An 18,472-nucleotide genomic window follows, 5' to 3' on the forward strand; every position below is an offset into this window, starting at 1 on the left:
AAGAAAATATGGAAAGTCACGTGTGTGACCTGTTTCCGGGAATTTTAGAGTGATTAAAACGCTGTAAACCTTCCCAAATATTTGTATCTATCTAAGGAAGAGTTTAGAATAAAAAGGAAAGCTCAGAAACGCGTAGAAATCCTAAAACAAGAAATTGTCGCAACTTGGCCGTGAAGAGAAGGAAAGAGATTTTGGAGAGATTTAATCGGTATTTTTGATATAAATAGATGTCTTGGGTCATATAGAAGAGGTGTCGGGAGTTTGGGAACCTAATGAGAGCCAGAGAAGAAGAAATCAGAGCTTTACCAAACTCTGTTTTTGCTGCTGTTGCTGTTGAAGAAGAAGAACGCGAAGAACATTGACCCTCGGTAGACAGTCGCAGAAAAGTGTCGCTGTTTAACAGCTGAAGAAAATTAAGATGTTCAGGGCAGTCTTATTCAAGGGTTTTAAAATCGGCGACAAAGCAACAGTTTTTCTGTACCAGTTCCATTGTAACAGCTGTTTTGCAACACCAATACACTGTTGCAAACAGTCTGTGTTATTACTTTTCACTCTTTTAATCATCTTTTGAGCAACAAACACATATTTTGAGATCATGATTAATATGAGGAGCTAAACCCCAACACTGGGATGACGGAGGAAGCCATATTTCATATGTGTGGTAATTATATTTAATTCTTTTTATGACTTTTTGCATTAATTTAATCGTTTTATGATTTTTTTAATTAGTTGTGAAGTCGTATGATGATGTATTCTTGGTCTAAGTGCTTTTGATGCATCATGCTAGTGATTTACAGTTAATCTTTTTTAAATCTACCCTGGAAAAGAATTAGAGTCAATAAACAAGAGTTATAATTGTCTAAGAATTGATTTTTGAACCACATGGTATGAGGTTTGGTGGAATCCTGAGTCTCAGTAATCTCTCGACATTGTGACAAACCTTGTGTATATATTTTCTTTATTTTTATTGTTTTCTATATTAAGTTTGAAATTGGGTCTACACAAGTCCGAGTTGAACGAACTTTATTTACCACTTAAAAAACTACATCAGATGCTCCCGTCGTGGCAGTTTGAGATATAAACGTTCCCAAGAATATTGGTGAATATAGTCCTGCCGAGCTACTTGTTGCAAAGCAAAACTCCGACGGTTTGAATGCCATCATACATGCCATTACCCTGCACCTTCAGCACCATGTGTCAAATTGCACTAGGTCTAAAGATGCTTGGGATATCTTAAAAAACGTATTCGACGGAAATGCCAGTGAAAAGGAAGCCAGACTTCAAAATCTGAATTCCAAATGGGAAAATCTTCGTATGGAAGATAATGAATCGATTGATGATTTTTACCACAAAGTGTATGAAATTGTTAATCCATCATTTGCATTGGGTAAGACCATTCCTGAAAAGGACATTATGATGAAAATCCTCAGATCGCTGCCATCAAAATACGATTCTAAGAAGCATGCCATTGATCGGTTGTCAACCGTCAAATATAATTTCACTTTCTTACTTAACTACAATAATATAGTAAGTGGTAGGAAAGAGTTCGTATCCACATAGAGGCTTTTGTTGTTATGTAATTTTCAGTTTCTAAGATAACCAAGAGGGTTTTTGTTTTAGCAAATAAAATAACATAAAGTAAATCAAAGCAATAGTTGGAATAATCAATAAGGAGAAGATATTGTTCATGGGATAGTATCATTCACAAACATGTATTTTCATCAATGACTAGAATTGATATTTTAATCTCGCATTTATTAAAAGTCCTAGGATACCTTGATCGCAAGAATATCTCGCTAATTCCCTAATTTCATCACAACCACATTAAAAGATGCATATGTGAATTCTTCCTAGAAAGCAACCCAAAGTGTAAAAGCACAATTAAGTTTAACTCCCTAAAAGCTTTAAGATTTATGGAATAAGACTAATCAAAGCAAAAAAACGTGTAAAAGTACTAATTCGTTTTAACCAAGGTTATGATTCATATGTCACTAGTAGGATATATCACTACAAGCACTACCCAAAATTATTCTACTTAAAATCAGGGACAAACAACTTTTTCGTATTGAAAACCCTAATATAGCTCTAGATATGAAAGCAAATCGGATTGATTCCGGACTCAACCAATCAAACAATCAAATCATATGATAAAATAAACCATGAATCATAAACAATAAAGTTGAGACAAAACTAATTCATAGAATCAAATAACATGCTTGAGAAATCAACTTTTATCCCATAACCAATAATTGTATTTAGTTACTCATAATAATGGAATTCATCATAATCATAATCAATAAAATAAAGAAGATGAAAACAAACGAAAACAAACCCTAGAAGAAGTTCTCTCCAAAGCTCCAAGTAGAAAATAATACGTGATATTCAAAGTTGTAGGAAACTTTTCCTTTTTGTAGCTTTTCTCCCTTCCAAAACTAGGTCAAAACTTCAAAGCTCATTAGATGAAAATCCACGTGGCCTAAAAGCTACATGAACCCATGTAAAAACTCTGCCAAATCGTGGCCAAAAAGTGACCGGAGAGTTGCCGGAAATTGGGCTCAGGTGACCAGCAGAGTCAAACCGGTCAACGGGTCAACTCGGTCTTGGTCATCTGAGTCGGACTGGGGTCAACTCGGTCAAAGTCAGACGAGTTAGGTCTGAGTCACATTAGCCAAGCCATCTTGCACACCTCAATTTTTGTGTTGCACCATCATGGTGCTTCACAGTATTGCGCATCCAGCCATGATGGCTACCTCCTGCACATTCTGTTCTTCTTTGCTCTGCTGCATTCTCATTCACTCTTAGCCAATATCACAGCTGCACAACATCAACTCCAAATACCAGCAACTCATCCAAAGGCCTAGTTCTTTCATGTCTTCAATTAACCTGCAATATCAACACCCCCATTTCCCTGGCAAGTAGCAGTAGCTTCTGCAATACCAATTTACAGCACAAATCAACCCATTTCAGCTGCATTCATTCATTCAATCTCAGTCCATCTTCTTAACCACAGTACTCATTTCTTGTTCATCATGGCAAAGTACCAGCTCCTGCATTCATTCTATCTCAGGTCCACGATTGTCTCATCAGCTGGCAACATCTACTAAGTTCTAGCTCCAACTCAACTGCAATGATCTAGCACTATCATTAGCAACTCCATGTACTCTTCATTGGCTCAGTTCAGCTGCAGCATCCTTGCCTTTCTATCACCAGGTAATACTGCATTGCAACTACCACCTGCAGTTGAGCTCAAACTCTGCTCATTAACCAACACCAGCTGCACATACATCATCACCATCAATTCCTGCAATCTCAGATCAACCCATCTGCTCAGCTCACAGCTCTTCTCAGCCTTGCACACAACACAGCAGCTGCAGAAATCTCAAACTGCAGCTTCATTCTTACTTCAAGCACCAACATTACAACATCATACCCATTCTGCAAATCCCAACTTGACCTCAATAACCAAACTTCAAAAGCCTTATTGCACAGGCCACAATCTGCACCTGCACTGTTATAGACAACAACCCATATCAACAGTTACACCTCTACTCTTCCAAACCCATTTTAATCTCAGATCTGCTGTAACCTCAATTCATCATAATAGCTTCAATTTCAGACCCACTTCTTGACACAACATCATAACCAACTTCTGCAGCAACAACAAACCCCAAATCATCTCAGAAATCCTTCAATTCATCATGCTAATTTAGATTCAAATCAACCCTGACTTGGGTTTCTTCTTCACTTCAACAGCAAATTAATCAACAGTACATCTTCAATTTCTTCATTTTGTGTTCTTGACTGCAACTGCTTCAAACTTATTGTAGCCACCAGCAGATTCGACCAAAACCTATTTGAACCTGCATCTAAGTTTGAATCTCCTTTTCCCCTATTTGCTGTGTCTTTATCAACATCAAATTCTCATTTAAACTCCACATCAACTTCTAAATCTCCATCTTCTTATAGCTTTGACTGAACCATACACCAACAACCAGAACCCAATCTTTGAAATATCAGATTCAAACCGAAAACCCATTAATCAATCGAAACAGCATCAAACCCTCAACTGGAAGTAGCAACAATTGATTCAACCTATCTCAGCCTCACAGTTTCACCTCCTCTCTGTATTTCAGCTGCAATTCACTCAATTTCTCGATCGTCAACAACAGCGGTTGCTCCTTCTCTTCATTCTCTTGATTCAATTTCTCGATCTGGTTCAGTAGCAGCAGCTGCTAGCTTTGTTTCTCAATTTCAGGTGAGAAATGATTGAGTTTGAGAATTGGTTCTCGATTTAGGGTGTAGGAATTAGGGCTAGATAATCATAACCCACTCATTAGATACCCCAGTGGATGCCCTATAACAGATGATCACCCCTTATTAACCTGGTTGTTTTTATTACTCCCCTGAGAGAGTTGCCCCTTAACCTTGGGTCGGCTCCCTATAGCAATTGCTGACGATTTTGCCGCTTTGTGCTCCATTAAACTTTTCCTCTAATCCTTCCACCAACGGCGATCGTCCCTTACTTCTCAGATCTACTTTTTCTCTCTAATTTCTCTTCATCATTAAAGTTGCCATGCTTTTCATACAGAATTCGCATCACTAAAGCTGACATGTTTTTCAGACAAAAATTAAGAAATAGAAGCAAATAATGAGAAATAATCCGCCTTGCCCTTTTTGCTCCAAATGGAAACTTTCTTCTTCTTTTGCTCTGAATGACTCCAAAGTACCTAAATACTCAAAAGCAAACATAAGATACATAATTTACAAGAAAAGTAGCAAAGAAAGCATAAATACTAGCTATAAAATTAGGTGTTTTAAACACCTATCAGCCATTATTGAGGGAAATAACCCTGATACACTTTCCACGACTTCACTGATTGGAAAGTTAAGAATTCTTGATCAAGAGACAGGAAAAACGTTTGCACTCAACGCTGTGAACAAACCTGAGATGTCTTCCTCTCACCTGTTGATGTGATTTGTAGATAGTGGTAATAGTGGTTCGATTCTCAGACTTGTGAAGGATATTAATTAGACTTATATTCTAATATTAAAATAAAAAAACTCACTAAAAAATTTAGCAAACTCAATCAAAGATGATATCAATATTAAAAGAAACACTGAGGCTAAGATTCCACTATTTTCCAAGTTCAAAGTGATTAAACCAATACTTATATTTATGCAATTTTCTCGTTTAATTTGATTCTAAAATATTGCAACAAGTAGATTTTCAAAAGTAATAATTGTAAATACCAAGTATGGAGCATCAAAAGTCTTAAAACTAAGCATACTCCATCAAAATAGATCACAATCACTCAAATAAAAATCATATTCAATAATAATTCAAGTCAAATAATCATATAATTATTGCAAATAAAAAGATAAAATAGAATATACCACTTTTTGTTGGAAAAATAGCTTCCTCTATCGCCTCAGGAATGGGGTTTAGATCCTCATATTAATCATGATCTCAAAATATGTGTTTGTTGCTCAAAAGATGATTAAAAGAGTGAAAAGTAATAACACAGATTGTTTGCAACAGTGTATTGGTGTTGCAAAACAGATGTTACAATGGAACTGTTACAGAAAAACTGTTGCTTTGTCATTGATTTTAAGACCCTAGAATACGACTGCCCTTCACAGCTTAATGTTCTTCAGCTGTTAAACAACGACACAGTTCTGCGACTGTTTCCCGTGCGTCAATGTTCTTCGCGTTCTTCCTCTTAAGCAACAGCAGCATCAGAAACAGAGTTTGGTAAAGCTCTGATTTCTTCTTCTCTGGCTCTCCTTAGGTTCCCAAACTCTCGACACCTCTTCTATATGACCCAAGACATCTATTTATATCAAAAATACCGATTAAATCTCTCCCAAATCTTCCAAAATATCTTTCCTTCTCTTCACGTCCAAGTTGCGGCAATTTCTTGTTTTAGAATTTCTACGCGTTTCTGAGCTTTCCTTTTTATTCTAAACTCTTCCTTAGATAGATACAAATCTTTGGGAAGGTTTACAGCACTTTAATCTCTCTAAAATTCCCTAAAACAGGTCACACACGTGACTTTCCATATTTTCTGTTGTCAGAAAAATCCGTCGATTGAGCCCGGTCTAATCAGTTTAAACACCCATATCAAATCCCTAGACCCATAAGGAGTCTATCCTATGAAAATCAGAGGTTTAATCGACCTCAAACTCCTCCAAATCACGATTGCCAAAACTGTTCTTCACTGCACCTATTTTCCCGCCAAAACCTGGTTTTTGAAATGTTGAAGATGGTTGCCCCTTATCTAGAGTAGGGGTGCGATTAACAACTGCCTGGAAATGGGATGCCCCTTAGTAATTAGGTTACCCCTGATCCAAAGTGAGAGTCCGAATAACAAATGTCCTCCGGGTGCTTTCCTACAACTTTTCGAGCCAATTTTTTCCAAAAATGTTTATTGGCCAAAAATACCTACAAATAAATAAAACACCATAATAAGTACAAAAATGAGCCCTAACAATATATAGATTCGAGACAAATCGGACACAAAAATGTGTCTATCAAATACCCCCAAACCTATTATTTGCTAGTCCTCGAGCAAAAATAAAACAGAAATAAAATCCTAACTCACTGTCGCAGGCATCGTCGATTGCATTTAGCGTATGCAATAAGCCTTTAAACCCCTAGGTGTCCCTAGTGGCGGAGTGTTGTCTCCGGAGGGCTTACCATAGGTATACCCACAAAACCTTTATACTCCAGACCCTAGCTATCTACACAGAATCTTGGAAGGCACTAAAGAATCTCCTTGGTTGGCATACTTATTGACTACAGGAGGAAGTACCCTGATGCGAAATTCCAATTGTTGTACACGAGTTTGCACTCAAGCATACTAAAATTCATATGAAGTGACAGAGCTCTACTCAGATAGTCGCACTATGGACATCAATATCCGGAGTCAAAACTAATCACATGGATAGATCAAGAAGATGGATATAGAAAAGCATAGATGGTTTTGATGTTTACTGGGTGAACGGTGTTTCTCATATCTGTCTGAAGGCCTCCGCCAAAATGAACCTATCCTAATGGACTGAGATATCGGTCTGACTAATATCAACACACTGGCATATACAAGGGTACCAGTGGTCGATAATCCTAACTCTAGGTCAACACAACTGGCATATACAAGGGTTCCAGTGGTCGACTTTATTGAATTTATTCCAGTTGGTTTGATGGTCTGGTCTCTTTTTCTTTTTCTTCTTCTTTTTTTTTTTTTTTTTTTTTTTTTTTTTTGTATCTCAATCATTCTAATTCACCCTGGCATTGGTAACAACTTGAATCGTGAGCCCCACCTAATCACTTAGAGAAACATAGTTTAAAAACAAAACAAAATAAAAACAGAAGTGAAAAGGACTCAACGAGATATGGTGAAACTATCATGTTATTTCTAACACTTGAGCTCTGTGCTTTTATGAATAGACTCTTTAGATGTTGCCATCTAGTCAGATTGGTTCCTCAAATCCTACAACCAAAATGCTTCCATCCACTTAGATTGGTTAGTGCCATCCTTAATAGGGATAAATTTCTAGGATCTGGAGTTTATTTATTGCAACGAAAAGGTAACAAAAAGTTCTACCCCAACCCCAAACTTAAATCTAACATTGTCCTCAATGTTTCTAATCAAAGAACAGTACCAAAAATATAAGTAACATGAGGAAATAGTAAAGAGAGAAGTCGGAAAGATAGTACCTGGGTGAAGTGTAACCAAAAACCTACAAAAATATTATACAACATACAAAATCGCCTCGATGGTCAATCAAGGTAAACAGGGTCCTCCAGAGGGACCTCCTCAACATCACCTGTAGGAAAAGGCTCTAAAAAGGGCTTCAATCACTGACTGTTAACCTTCGAAGAACTACTACCATCTGGTGTCTCAATCTCAACAGCGGCATGAGTAAAAACAGTACGGACCACAAAAGGAGCGGTCCACCGAGAGCGCAACTTCCCGGGGAATAGATGCAAACGAGTGTCATACAGAAGAACTTTTTGACCTGGAGAAAATGACTTTCGTAAAATATTCCTATCATGCACAAGTTTCATTTTGTTCTTATACTCCTTAGCATTATCGTATGCATCTCTACGAATCTCGTCCAACTCATTGAGCTGGAGCTTTCTTTGAGCTCCTGCCTTGTCAAGTGAAAAATTTAAGTTCTTAATAGCCCAATAGGCTCAATGCACTAACTCAACAGGCAGGTGGCATGGCTTTCCAAACACTAAACGATAAGGTGACATTCCAATGGTTGTCTTAAACGCAGTACGGTAAGCCCATAAGGCAACAGTAAGCCTCGACGACCAGTCTTTCCTATTTGGATTAACTGTTTTCTCTAGAATACGTTTAATTTCCCTATTGGAAACCTCTACCTGACCACTAGTCTGAGGGTGATATGGGGTTGCTACTTTAAGCTTCTCAAAAGCCTCTAAACAAGCATCATCAAAGACAAACTTAACATCTTTTGCAAGCAAATTGCAAAGAGGTCTAGAAATCAAGCTAAAATCCTTAATGAATCGACGGTAAAAACCTGCATCCCTAGGAATGACCTAATATCTTTTACGGTTTTTGGGACCTGTAAAGTCTTAATAAGGTCAACTTTGGCTTTGTCTACCTCTATGCCCTTTAAAGAGACGGTGTGCCCTAACACAATTCCTGATTTAACCATGAAATGGCATTTTTCCCAATTAAGCACTAAATTTTTTTCCTTACACCTAGTCAATACTAATGTCAAATGATGCAAGCACTCATCGAAAGATGAACCAAACACTGAAAAATCATCCATAAAGACCTCTAAGAACCGTTCTACCATATCAGAAAATATGCTCATCATACAACCTGAAAAGTTGTAAGGGCATTACATAGCCCGAAAGGCATGCGTCTATACGCAAAGGTACCAAAGGGACAGGTAAAAGTGGTTTTCTCTTGGTCTTCTGGGGCAATAACGATCTGATTATAACCGGAGTAGCCATCTAAGAAGAAATAATGACTATGTCCAGCTAATCGCTCTAGCATTTGGTCGATAAAAGGAAGGGGAAAGTGATCCTTCCTTGTGACCTTGTTCAATTTCCTATAGTCAATACACACACGCCATCCCGTGGTCACTCGGGTTGGGATTAATTCATTATTATCATTCTGGACTACAGTGATACCTGATTTCTTGGGGACAACCTGAACAGGGCTGACCCACTTACTGTATTAAATTGGGTAAATAATACCCGCATCTAACAACTTAAGGACCTCTTTTCGAACTACCTCTTTCATGTTAGGGTTCAGTCGACGTTGCATCTCCCTAGAAGGTTTAGAGTCTTCCTCTAAATGAATCTGATGCATACACATAGTAGGACTTATACCCTTAATGTTTGATATAGTCCACCCTAAAGCTTCCTTATTGTCTTGAAGTTCATTTACTAGCCTACTTTCCTGATCACTATCCAAATTGGAAGCTACAATCACAGGTAAAGTCTCAGATGGGCCTAAAAACACATACTTTAGAGTATCGGGTAGTGGTTTAAGGTCCAACTTTGGGGGCTCTTCTAAAGAAGGAATTAGGGTAGTCTCAGAAACTGGTAACGGTTCGAACCTAGCTTTCCATCTATCAGTGGCTAACACATGGGTAGAATCTAATAGAGCATTCACCTGTTCAATAGCGCTATCGTCATCAAAATCTAAACCAAAATGGGATAGACAACTTTCTAATGGGTCTTCAGACAAGATGTTTGGTAATGACTCCTGAACTAAGGCTTCTATCATGTTCACCTCCTCAACACATGTGTCATCTAGCTCATGAGGTTGCTTACTGACATTAAAAATGTTCATCTCCATAGTCATATTACCAAAAGATAAACTCGTAACACCATTTCGACAGTTAATGATCGCATTATACGTAGCTAAAAATGGGAGACCTAAAATCACAGGTATCTGGTTCTCTGGGTCAGGGACAGGTTGGGTATCTAGGACCACGAAATCCACTGGATAAATAAACTTTTCGACCTCAATAAGAACATCCTCGATAACACCTCGAGGGATTTTAACAGACCTATCAGCTAACTGCAGTGTCATCTGAGTAGGTTTCATTTCACAAAGTCCTAGATGTAAGTATACATGGAATGTCAGTAAGTTCACACTGGATCCTAAGTCAAGTAAAGCTTTTTCTACCCGGAAGTTACCTATTGTGCAAGCAATGGTAGGAGAACCTGGGTCTTTGTACTTTGGATTTGTGGTGTTCTGAATGATTGAACTTACGTGACTAGCTAAAAAGGCTTTCTTATGGACGTTAAGTTTTCGCTTTCGCGTACACATATCCTTAAGGAACTTGGCATAAGCAGGAATTTGCCTAATTGCATCTAATAAGGGAAGGTTTATGGTAACTTGCTTAAAAACCTCCACTATGTCATTAAAGTTCGATTCCTTCTTTGTTGGTACTAATAGCTGAGGAAATGGGGCTCTAGGCCTAAAATCAGACCTTTCAGGAACCGAAATCACATCATCAGAAACTTTATCAGTCTCTTCAGCTACTGGTTCAGAGAGGTGAGATCCTGAGGGGTGAACTACAGTATGTTCACTATCGGGCATGGTTACCTTATTGTCTACAACTCTACCACTTCTAAGGGTTCTAACAACATTCAATTGATTCGATGATTTTGCACCTAATTCATGAACTCCTCTAGGGTTGGGTTGTGTTTGACTAGGAAACTTACCTTTTTCTCTCAAAGAATCACTTATCAGACCAACCTGGGTTTTTAACTTGGAAATATCCTGACTATTTTCTTGTCCTATCCTGTTACTAGCTTGTAGACTCTGTTTTACGGATAACTGGAATTTTGCAGTTTGCTGAGTTAACAAGGCGAGAGATTCCTCTAAACTTAGGATTTTCTTATCTGAATGATTCTGAAACTGAGCTATTCCTGAAGGATTCTTAGTATAGCCAAAACCTGGGGGAGCATTAGAATTACTAAATTGACCTTGAATTTGGCCCTTAGACCATGAAAGGTTCGGATGGTTTCTCCAACCAGGATTATAGGTTTCATAATATGGGTCAATCTTTTGACGGTTATCAAATCTAGTGTTATTATAAAGAGCATTGGCATGCTCTTCAATATTCTGGCCTTCCCAAAAAGGCTCTACTCTACTACTAGTCTGGCCCACTTCTAAGGCTTCTAACCTTTTTGCTATAGCATCAATTTTGGCATCTGATTCATAGCCTCGTTCTACCCTATTAACGTTTCCTCTACTTAAAAGAATTGTTTTCTGGGGTGCCCTACTATTTTCCCATTGCTGGGTTTTTTCGGCGATTTCATTAAAAAATTCCATCGCCACATCAACAGTTTGGTTTTCAAATCCACCAGTGCATAGAGACTCAACCATGGTCGTTGTGGAATAATCTAAACCCTTATAAAGGATCTGAACTAGCCTAACCTTTTCTAAACCATGATGAGGACATTGGGCTAATAAATCATTGAACCTTTCCAAATACCTATATAAAGATTCTCCCTCTTGTTGTGAAAATGTGCATATTTGCGTCCTAATAGACGATGTTTTGTGCCTAGGGAAAAACTTATTGAAAAAGGCAGATGTAAGTTGTTCATATGTCTCAATTGACTCGGAGTCCAAACTATACATCCACGACTTGGCCTTATATTTCAGGGAAAATGGGAATAACCTAAGTTTCAAAGCATCATCATCTAAGCCTCTAATTCTTAGAGTACTACAAATTTCCTCAAAATCCCTAACATGGTAATAAGGGTTTTCATTTTCTTTCCCTAAAAAGATTGGGAGCATCTGTAAGGTCCCATGTTTCAGTTCATAGGGTGCCTCCGTTTCAGCTAACTTAATACACGAAGGACGGGTAGTCCTAGTTGGATTCAACAAAGCTTTTAAAGTTGCCATTTCTGGCGCTATCGGAGCAACATGGATTCTCTCCTCAGTCAAAGGACGTTCAAAAACAGACTCTTCAAAAGTCGGACTTTCTATATTAAGGTAATTGAGACGCTTCGAACTACTAAGTTTCTCTTTAACAAATCTACCTAGTGCGTCTCTTTTACGTTCAAGCATACAATAGAATTTTCTAAATTGGAAGGGTAAGCAAACACAGATCAAGGACGACTCAACCAAATCAAACCTATTGATTTCTAGCAAACAAAAATCATGATGGCTCCACTTAGATTGTTTCTAGACCAGCTTCTAATCCTTCGAACGGGAATTCGTTACAATTTAAGCAAACCCCTCTGGAATCAATCTGAGTTAACGTAAGTTGAATAGAGGCGAGGGAAGCTCGGTGGAGCTTTGATAACCAAGGCCTCACCGGTATTACAAGGCGGCGCAGTCACGCATTCAACTTACAGAAACCGTCAAGAACTTCGAAGTATGCTTAAAAGAGTAACCAATATTTTTCGAATGACTTTCCTGTTAAGCTCGTTACCCTATCGGTCTCGTTCTAGTCAAAATTTTAGGCTTAGGTTCGCGTAGGTTACGTGTTCTGATGGTTTTTCAAATAGTGATTGTAGTAGTGGTAAAAACTGGGTCTTTTCAGACTTGTGAAGAAAACAATTTTTATAGATTTAAATTAAACAGGCAACTAAATAAAATAATTCAAAGTTTTGGAGAAAAATACCAAGACTAGGATTCCACCATTGACCAAATAAATAGTAAACTCTAAATAATATTCATGCAATTTTATCTTTAAAAATAATTCTAATATTTGCCTCAAGTATATTCTTGAAGTAATAGTTGTAATCAAAGAGTATAAAACATCAAAAGTATTTAAAACCCAGCATGCTTCATCAAATTAATTCACAACTATTCAATAAGAACTAATATTTCAATTCAATCCCATGCAAATAATCAAATAATAATATTGCAAATAAATAATAAAATTAGAATTATACCAATTAATGTGGAACAATGGCTTCCTCCGTCGCCTTGGCTAATGGGTTTAGCTCTTCATGGTAAAAACACACACAAAATAATCACTCATGGCTGAATAGGTGTTTTTATTGAAGAAATAAGATGAAACAGAAATTCGCAACGCTGTAGAAGTGTTACAGCGTCGCTGTTACAAAACAGATGATGCTGTTTATATACGATAATAATGATATGCTGTAGATAAACGACAGTTTGATTTCGCTGTAAGCACTGTGGAAAAACGACTGACTCTGCGAGTCCGTTCTTCCTTCTTTGTCTTCCTCCTCGAGCAGCAGCAGCAGCAGCAGGTATGATTTCTGTTCTTCGTTTCGGCTCTGAACTCTCTCCTAATTCTCTCCTCAGGGTTTCTAACCCTTCTATGACAAAAACCCAACTATATATAGCCTTCATATTCCCTAGAAACTCGATCAAATTCGAGAATAAATCTCTTATTCTTCACGTGCAGTTTTAACAATAATTCCATCTGTCGATCTTTGTATGCGTCTGTTAGCTATTCTATTGCTCCCAAAATCTTCTCTGACTTGAACTCAACTGTTTTGAAGTATATCCCACGCAAGAATCTCTCCCAAATCTTTCAAACCAATTCAAAACCCTAAACAGGGACCGTGTGCACTGTCTTGACTTTGTGTGGATTTTATGACTTATCCAGCCCAATTAGATGGGTCTAATCGCTTCTAACAGGTCCCTTATGTCTTGTAGAGTCCGTGGGTACCAAATTTGCCCATTGAATCGCCTGCTAGGTCGCTCAAATCCTTGATCCAAAACTGTTGACGCTGCTGCCTTTTTTCCCGCCAAAATTTTCTTTTGAATTTGAGAAGTTGACCTCCCCTTATCTGTGGTTGGTCTCCCTTTAGCAGATGCCTGGAAATGGGTCACCCCTTAGTAATTAGGTTACCCCTTATCCAAAATCAAGGGTCCGTATAACAAGTGTCCTCTGGGGCATTTTCCGCATTTTTTTTCGGGGTTCCTCCGGGGTATTTCTGGGATACTTCCGGTACACTTCTGAGGCGCTTCCGGTACGTTATCAACGGAGGTCCAAATGCCACATTTTTAGCCAAATTCGCCGCAAGAGATTATTTTCCAAAAACACCTACAAATACATAAAATAACCAAATAAGTACAATATCGAGTACTAACAATATATACAAATGAGCTAAATTAGACACATAAATGCGTCTATCAAATACCCCCAAACTTATTATTTGCTAGTCCCGAGCAAATCAAAACTACAAAATAAAATCCTAACTCACTGTCGCAGGCATCGTCGATTGCATTTAGCGTATGCAATAAGCCTTTAAACCCCTAGGTGGCCCTAGTGGCCGAGTTATAGTCTCGGGAGGGCTTACCAAAGATATACCCACAAAACCTGTACTCCAGACCTTAGCTATCTACGCAGAACCTTGGAAGGCACTAAAGAATCTCCTTGGTTGGCATACTTATTGACTACAGGAAGAAGTACCCTGATGCGAAATTCCAATTGCTGTACACGAGTTTGCACTCAAGCATACTAAAATTCATATAAAGTGACAGAGCTCTACTCAGATAGTTGCACTATGGACATCATATTCGGAGTCAAAACTAATCACATGGATAGATCAAGAAGATGGATATAGAAAAACATGTATGGTTTTGATGTTTACTAAGTGAACGGGCGTTTCCCATATCTGTCTGAAGGCCTCCGCCAAAATGAACCTACCCTAATGGATTGAGATACCAGTCTGACTAATATCAACACACTGGCATATACAAGGGTACCAGTGGTCGATACCCTAAAACACATCAATGGTAGCATAAAAAGTTAGTTAAATTATATATTTTCAAACGATTAAAAAAATATAGTTGCGGAACTTGGAAAACATAACAGTACTAGTTTTTAATCGTCGTTACCTGCAAGTTATATGTTCACATCCTTCCGTTCTTTCCACGTAAATCCTGCTGCGTGGACATTTTTTCCATTTTCTTTTTGCAGCCATCTGCATGAGCAAAACCTCATTTGCTCGCTTAGCCTTTTTAGTTACTGCACTGATGATTGGCTCGGCACAGAACCATGCATCTTAGACAAAACAGCAGCTTACAGTGTGGGCATTCTGATACCATCTGTTTGGTCCCCGTTAATCATCGTCTCCAGAATAGATGACTTCCTAAACTTTGTTTACATTCATTTATAACCAACTCTAAGCAACAAGGATTCGGACAATAAGCTGTATCGTACCTTTCACAAACTGTTGATTTGCATAAATAGTCACACCACCTGACAAATACGTTTGGAGGAAGGAACGAATGACATGATAAAGGGTCCAAGACATTGACGCAGTTCGTGTAAGGACATTTTATATCTGGTCGCTCACTTTCTTCTATATTTACTTTTGTATGTATCTTGCGATGCAGTCTGCGCAGAACGGATGTGTGCATGGTTTCTGTTGCTTGTTCTGGAATCTTTGTTGCAATGGAACTTCCTTTGTACATATCTCACATATGAAGAATGCATTATTCATCTCTTGATTATATTGCTGTTGATCTTCATCCTCTTCATCGGAAGAAGGTTTCTTGTTTATCTTTGGTTGTTTCTTGTTTATCTTTTTGGCTGTTTGTTACCGTTATTCCAATAAGAGTGTTGCACGTGTTTCTCCACGATGCTAATTAAGCCTACTTATATAAGCTTCTATAAATACTTATAATCCTAGGATCCTAGGGAAAGTAACTTACCGGGATTCCAAATTTACACGGGACTACCTTTGTTCGCTGTTTGGTCTTCCGGGAATATAATCCTCCCGGTGCTTGCCCTTATTTAAGCATATATTCGGATAGTTTCTCTTTTTTGTCATTGTCGCTGAATTCACCATGAATCAACAAGTACAAGAAAGTGATCAGAAACCTAAAGATGAAGTTGATCATGTAATTCGTAGTAGTAGTCGGTTAGAAGAAATTATGATATCAGTAGCCCAAGAAAAACCCAAATTGTCACAAGAACAACTTAGAGTTAATCATCGGTTGCAGGAAGAGGAGGTAAATCCCTTATATATTTGTAATTCTTTTGTAATTCTTTAAAGCATCCATGCAGCAAGGTTTCTCTTTTCATGTCAGTACATATATATATGTTCTTCTTAATTTGCATGCATGCAGATATTAGCAATGGAGGCTATATACGGTGAAAATTTCATTCTACTTGAAAGACAAGACGGCTTACGGTCTTTCAGGTTAATTTTCCAATTACCATGAATCCCAGTTTAATTAATTAATCTTATTTTCTGAACAATGCAGAGGGCATAAGCCAACTTGATGTATTTTCAAATGGTTGTAGAGATAGTGGTAAAAACTGGGTCTTTTCAGACTTGTGAAGAAAATAATTTTTATAGATTTAAATTAAACATGCAACTAAATAAAATAATTCAAAGTTTTGGAGAAAAATACCAAGACTAGGATTCCACCATTGACCAAATAAATAGTAAACTCTAAATAATATTCATGCAATTTTATCTTTAAAAATAATTCTAATATTTGCCTCAAGTATATTCTTGAAGTAATAGTTGTAATCAAAGAGTATAAAACATCAAAAGTATTTAAAACCCAGCATGCTTCATCAAATTAATTCACAACTATTCAATAAGAACTAATATTTCAATTCAATCCCATGCAAATAATCAAATAATAATATTGCAAATAAATAATAAAATTAGAATTATACCAATTAATGTGGAACAATGGCTTCCTCCGTCGCCTTGGCTAATGGGTTTAGCTCTTCATGGTAAAAACACACACAAAATAATCACTCATGGCTGAATAGGTGTTTTTATTGAAGAAATAAGATGAAACAGAAATTCGCAACGCTGTAGAAGTGTTACAGCGTCGCTGTTACAAAACAGATGATGCTGTTTATATACGATAATAATGATATGCTGTAGAGAAACGACAGTTTGATTTCGCTGTAAGCACTGTGGAAAAACGACTGACTCTGCGAGTCCGTTCTTCCTTCTTCGTCTTCCTCCTCGAGCAGCAGCAGCAGCAGGTATGATTTCTGTTCTTCGTCTCGGCTCTGAACTCTCTCCTAATTCTCTCCTCAGGGTTTCTAACCCTTCTATGACAAAAACCCAACTCTATATAGCCTTCAGATTCCCTAGAAACTCGATCAAATTCGAGAATAAATCTCTTATTCTTCACGTGCAGTTTTAACAATAATTCCATCTGTCGATCTTTGTATGCGTATGTTAGCTATTCTATTGCTCCCAAAATCTTCTCTGACTTGAACTCAACTGTTTTGAAGTATATCCCACGCAAGAATCTCTCCCAAATCTTTCAAACCAATTCAAAACCCTAAACAGGGACCGTGTGCACTGTCTTGACTTTGTGTGGATTTTCTGACTTATCCAGCCCAATTAGATGGGTCTAATCGCTTCTAACAGGTCCCTTATGTCTTGTAGAGTCCGTGGGTACCAAATTTTCCCATTGAATCGCCTGCTAGGTCGCTCAAATCCTTGATCCAAAACTGTTGACGTTGCTGCCTTTTTTCCCGCCAAAATCCAGTTTTGAAACTTTGAAGATGACCTCCCCCTATCCAGTTCCGGTCTCCCTTTAGCATATGCCTGGAAATGGGTCACCCCTTAGTAATTAGGTTACCCCTTATCCAAAATGAGAGTCCGTATAGTAATTTTCTCCCACGGCGCAAAAACCATTTTTTAGCCAATTTCGCCGCAAAAGCTTTATTCTTCCAAAAACACCTACAAATACATAAAATAACCGAATAAGTACAATATCGAGTACTAACAATATATACGAATGAGCTATATTAGACACATAAATGCGTCTATCAAATACCCCCAAACTTATTATTTGCTAGTCCCGAGCAAATCAAAACTACAAAATAAAATCCTAACTCACTGTCGCAGGCATCGTCGATTGCATTTAGCGTATGCAATAAGCCTTTAAACCCCTAGGTGGCCCTAGTGGCCGAGTTATAGTCTCGGGAGGGCTTACCAGAGATATACCCACAAAACCTGTACTCCAGACCTTAGCTATCTACGCAGAACCTTGGAAGGCACTAAAGAATCTCCTTGGTTGGCATACTTATTGACTACAGGAAGAAGTACCCTGATGCGAAATTCCAATTGCTGTACACGAGTTTGCACTCAAGCATACTAAAATTCATATAAAGTGACAGAGCTCTACTCAGATAGTTGCACTATGGACATCATATTCGGAGTCAAAACTAATCACATGGATAGATCAAGAAGATGGATATAGAAAAACATGTATGGTTTTGATGTTTACTAAGTGAACGGCGTTTCCCATATCTGTCTGAAGGCCTCCGCCAAAATGAACCTACCCTAATGGATTGAGATACTAGTCTGACTAATATCAACACACTGGCATATACAAGGGTACCAGTGGTCGATAACCTAACTCTAGGTCAACACAACTGGCATATACAAGGGTACCAGTGGTCGACTTTGTTGAATTTATTCCTTTTGGTCAAATGGTCTGGTCTCAATTTTTTTTTTTCTTTTCATCTCTTTTTTTTTCTTTTCATCTCTTTT

At 37.9% G+C, this 18,472-nt stretch overlaps 1 pseudogene; it reads left to right on the plus strand.

Annotated features, from left to right (window-relative positions):
• Positions 1-11,442: 11,442 nt before the first annotated feature.
• Positions 11,443-11,542, plus strand: LOC113307095 (annotated as a pseudogene).
• The last annotated feature ends 6,930 nt before the right edge of the window (positions 11,543-18,472 follow it).

This window comes from Papaver somniferum, chromosome 8 (assembly GCF_003573695.1).
Source record: "Papaver somniferum cultivar HN1 chromosome 8, ASM357369v1, whole genome shotgun sequence".
Classification (NCBI taxonomy): Eukaryota; Viridiplantae; Streptophyta; class Magnoliopsida; order Ranunculales; family Papaveraceae; genus Papaver; species Papaver somniferum.